Raw genomic sequence first — 5,715 nt, 5'->3', positions numbered from 1 at the left:
CCATCCAGGGGCGGCTCTAGGAATTTGGCCGCCCCAAGCATGGCGGCATGCCACAGGGGGCGTGCTGCCAGTCGCCGGTCCCGCGGCTCCGGGGGACCTCTTGCAGATGTGCCTGCAGAGGGTGTGCTGGTCCCGCATCTCCGGTGGAGCATCCGCAGGCACGTCTGCGGGAGGTCCACCGGAGCCGCGGGACCAGCGAACCCTCCGCAGTCATGCCTGCGGAAGGTCCGCCGGAGCCGCCTGCCGCCCTCCCGGCAAAATGCCACCCCAAGCACGTGCTTGGCGCGCTGGGGTCTGGAGCCAGCCCTGCTGCCATCCCGACCTTCTCTTCGGGAGGGTCAGTGTGTCCCTGTACCATTTTCAGGGAGTGTGTTTATACCACAACGGTATTCTGGTACTACCCTTCTGGACTGTGTTTATATGAATACCTAGTGCCTAATACTTCTTAGGAGTGTCTGTGTTTTAGCAACGCCAGCCATATTCTTAGCAAGTTCATGTACTGGACAGTGAACGCGTAAGATGGCATATGCTTTAGAGCAGGGCCTGACTCTTGCTCATAACCTTACTCTTGCTGATTTTGTTCAGGCCTTATGTCTGGTACCAGGCCACGTGTTTCAGGCTCACTCTCTTTCTACTACATTTGTCTTTTTATGGGGAGGATGTTTACCCATCATCCCGGAAAAGCATAATGCAGGGACTGAAGATGAACAAATGGGCTAAACACTGTTATATGGCCAAATTTCATGACCATCCACACATTCATGCCCCATCAGTCCTTTGGTCTGCACATTCCCTCATACAACCAATGGACAGATTTTAGTTTCCAATTGTTTTAAGTGCCTCATGGTGGGCCTGGGAATGTTAGGTCCAGGACTTTGAGGAATGTAGTTATGCTTGAGACTTGGAAAAACATTCTTATAAGTATAATGAATATAAATGATCATTTGTAACTGTAAGTACATGAGTACCTGAGTGACGATAATTAATATATGAATAGATATAGTAGGTATATGTATATGGGTATTGTAGCAGGGTGGTTATTCTGCTCCTGCCCTTCAGGGCTTAAAACAACCCAGGAGAAGGCTGTGGCTGGGGCAAGAAGCCTGGGCTGATTGGGGAAAGCAGGCTCAGCTGGGGCCATGCCCCAATCAGGCCCAGCTGGTTCCTATAAGAGGCTGTGAGCCAGGAGCCCAGTCAGTCTCTCTCTCTCTCTCTCTCTCTCTCTCTCTCTCTCTCTGTAGAGGGAGAAGGGCCTGGCTGCAGGGAGCTAGACACTGGGTACCTGAGTGAAGCAGGGCTGGGGAAAGGCAGAGGAGCTGGGGAGCTCCTGCCTGGAAAGCCCCAGGCTGAGGCCTAGCATAAGACTAACAGGTACTGGGGATTGCAGAGGGCAGCCCAGGGGTAGGCCAAGGCAGCAGGTCCAAACCCTCCTTGCCAGTGCTGAATGGCTGATCCTGCAGCCTGCCCCAGGGCCTGGGGGCTAGACAATGACTGGCAGTAGCCTGATACTGAGGTGAGGTGGGAATAGTGGGTGGAGGATTCCCCAGGGAGGGGAGACCCTAAAACTGAGGGGTTACCGCCAGGGGGCAGCACCCCAGGTAAAAGGACACTGGGTCCTGGGAGGGACATGGGGGCCAGAGGACAGGCGGATCATCAGCCTGCAGAGGGCGCTCCAGAGCTGGAAAGAGCTAATTCCCAGAAGTCACCAGCAGGAGGTGCTACAGGGGTGAGTCTGCTCCTCTACAGGTATATATATGAGTAATATATGTATTATGTATATGTCCCATAAATGCCATCCAAGCATCCCACATAAAAACACATTACATGACATAAAAATGCCCAGCAAACATTAATAATCATATAGGTACAAACATTTAAATCTTATTCATTACCATGGCAGTGTTAATAGCTAAAGCCATGCCTTGTCCAATCAGGAAGTGTAATCTAGCCTTTCTGGTTAGATACTGCAGGACAAGTCTACACTAAAACAACGAGGAGTCTGGTGGCAGCTTAAAGACTAACAGATTTATTTGGGCATAAGCTTTTGTGGGTAAAAAACCCACTTCTTCAGCTGCATGGAGTGAAAATTGCAGATACAGGCATAAATAAATACTGGCACATGAAGAGAAGGGAGTTACCTTACAAGTAGAGAACCAGTGTTGAAGGCCGATTCACTCAGGGTGGATGTGGTCCACTCCGAGTAACTAATGAGGAGGTGTCAATACCAAGAAAGGGAAAATTGCTTTTGTAGTGAGCCAGCCACTCCCAGTCCCTATTCAAGCCCAAATTAATGGTGTTAAGTTTGCCCCTCCCAGACTCCTCGTTGTTTTTGTGGATACAGACTAACCCGGCTACTCCTCTGATACTTGGTCTACACTAGAAACGCTACATTGACACAGTTCTAGCGCATCTGGTGAAGACACTCTATGCTGACGGGAGGGTGCTCTTCCATCAGCATAATCAGGCTATGTCAGTGGGAGAGTGTCTCTCGCCAACATAGCGCTGGTGTGGACAGTGCTTAGGTCACTGAAACTTGCATTACTTAGGGGGTGTGTCTTTTTCACACCCCTGAGCTACATAATTTGCATCGATTTAAGCGGTAGCGTCGACCAGCCTGCGGCTAGCAACACATTCCCATTAGGGCAATTACAGTAATTGCCTGTATTACCATGAACAGCAGGCTGAGTGTTCTAACTATTGGGTGCAGGGTAACATCCTCTAGAATTGCCCACCAGGGTGTTTCCACTTCTCTTTGTACAGTCATTAGTTCTTTGATTTGCTGTTGGGTTAGATTAGCTAAAGCTTCTTTGGTTCTTGTTACCAAATCACGCATATCCAATTGCAATTGCACAAGTCCGGGGGGACCAGTTTGACCAGTAAATCATTTATGTCACCAGAAGGAGTGGTGAGTTGACAGAGAGTGCTCACGCCACTTGTTGGCCAGAAATCATAAGCTCCAATCTGGACTATGCTGGTTAATTGAAACAGGTTTGGAAATTACAAGCTGCACAGTGAGATAATGTTGCACATATTGTTTATCAAGTTTCCCAGACTATTAGCATAATGTACTTCAACTGGGGCTTGGCTCCACCTTGGGAGAGCCACTATGATATAAAGACTCTTAGTGTTACTGTCCACGCCTGAAACCCTATCACATAGCAAACTGTAAGGAATCTGAGCTGATATTTTCTATACCCTGTTCCTGTGCTTGTTTTATAATAGCTGTGCAGTTTAAGAAGTGTGGCCAATTTTGTAGTCTAATTTGTAGCAAACTTTGTTTGATTATCTCAATCACTCTACCTCTGTAAGCCAGAGGCCATTGCCGATGAAACAGTATTATTCTCCAAACTATTAATAATTGAAAGGATAGTAGCATTGAGATGTTCAAATCCTTGAGCAATTAGATGTATATTCTCAATGGTGAGTGAATGTTGATTTAGCAATAGGCTGCTAATACCTCCCCCAGTTTTCACTGCTTTTCCTAGTCCATTGATGGTACTGTTTATTTTAAGATTAAGACTTTCAATATCTGTTGAATTTCATATGGGCATGCCAAGGCTTGAGCCTCCAAACACTGTGGCTACATCTACACTACCACGGTAAGTTGACCTATGCTACGCAACTCCAGCTATGTATATTCACGTAGCTGGAGTCGACGTACCTTAGGTCGAGTTATAGCGGGGTCGATGGAAGAAAATCTCCCATCAACTTACCGTACTCTTCTTGTTGGGGGTAGAGTACAGGGATTGACTGGAGAGTGATCTGCAGTCAATTTGGCGGGTCTTTACTAAACCTGCTAAATCGACTGCCGGTGGATCGATCTCAGAGCATCGATCCCCGCGGTAGTGTAGACCTGCCCCGTGTCAATGACACCTCATTTTCCCCCCAAACTTGTTGTTTCATTAAAGGATTTTGGAAACCATTCCAAAATTGTAATTGTACTTCAATTTCTGTATTAACAGTAGCAAGGTAAGGTTGGTGTCCTGGTTGGGCAGATACCTGCACTTGATAAATACGTCTGCAAATATCTGAGGACATTGTCCAAGTTCCTGTGTATGTACCCGTATCTTCCAACTGGAGATAACTTATATGAATGGACGCACTCCATTTATTCTCTAAATCTGTAAAAGTTGCTCTATTTGACCATACCCCATATGTTCTAACAACTCTTCTTATCTAGCTAATTATTATAGTGACTGCTTTAAACCAGTCAGTCCATACCTCAGCCTTTTCACCTGGGTACAACTGAATGTTATATGGCAGAATAAGGTTACCCCCAACTCATGCATTATTTGATGTTCCACTATTTGCTGCATTATTTGTAAAGCTCGTTCCTTTTCTGGAACTTCTACTTCTTGTTCCCTAATCTGTGGGGGTTCATTCCCAATGGGAGCTTTAATTTCAGGTGTGTTAATATTTTCCACCAAGGAGTGATCAGTGTTAGGAGCTAACATAAGGGCACAATGTCCTGATCACAATTAATAACATCATCAACTTTTGAACAACATGCATAGTCCCCGTATCTCTTTAGTCATCATCAAGTTCTTTTTCAATTTCACCAAACAGCTTTGTTGATTTCTTGATTGGGAGCTTTTTGGCAGGACTCACATCTGCAGTAGTCCATCCCCAGGCCATCTTTATGGGTAAGGGTGAGTCTCTGAGGGTATATTCCAACTGCTGCAAGGAATCCTGTGGCACCTTATAGACTAACGGACGTTTTGCAGCATGAGCTTTCATGGGTGAATACCCACTTCATCGGATACCCACTTGCATCCGACGAAGTGGGTATTCACCCACGAAAGCTCATGCTGCAAAACGTCCGTTAGTCTATAAGGTGCCACAGGATTCCTTGCTGCTTTTACAGATCCAGACTAACACGGCTACCCCTCTGGTACTTGATTCCAACTGCTGTCTTCCTTCTGTTTTACATATGAATTTAAACCATTCCTGTAGGATAAGCTTGGCTTGTCACTCCTAGTACAGTGGGGTTGCTCAAAACCTCCGCTCAAAGCCTCTTGGCTACAAGATGTTTGATTCAATCTCTTGGTGTTGGAGAATCCCTCTGCACATTGGATCAGTGCCACTGCACTCAATAGTCCATGTATGCAGATTGGCTTTATGATCTATAAAAATATAAGAACAATCGCTTCTCGGGTTTTTTTTTAAACAGCAAATATATTTGTGCAATTAAATTTGTGCTCACATATTAGCCGCTTTTTCTCTTGGGTTTGCTTATGAATCCATTTTCCGGCCAGTAATCTATGTCCAACACAAACAAGATTTCCTGATCAGTCTTGGGATTTCCAAAAAGACATCTTGGGTTTGGTTGAATGGTAGGCCCTGTACTTGTCCATCTGATCCTTGGGCCCCACATGCAAAGAGTTTCTTTCCCTTCTTCTTCTACTTTCCAAATGGATGTGTATCTAGTATTCCACCAGATAGCAATTACATTGATCTGTCCCACTGCACCTAATTATCTGACTGCATAAGGCCTGCTCAATTCAAATCTTTTCATTTGCTTCCAGGCTATTTATATTAATGCCTGGGGAGCTGACTCGGCTCAGAAGTCCAAGTTTAGGTAGAATTTCATCTGTCATTTGAAATGATTCCCTTTTGCTTACCTTAAACAAAAACGAGGAGTCCTTGTGGCACCTTAAAGTCTAACAAATTTATTTGTTAGTCTCTAAGGCCTGGTCTACAATAGGGGGCAGGGGG

Source organism: Mauremys mutica, chromosome 4 (genome assembly GCF_020497125.1).
Source record: "Mauremys mutica isolate MM-2020 ecotype Southern chromosome 4, ASM2049712v1, whole genome shotgun sequence".
Lineage (NCBI taxonomy): Eukaryota > Metazoa > Chordata > Testudines > Geoemydidae > Mauremys > Mauremys mutica.
This window is presented reverse-complemented; position numbering follows the sequence as displayed.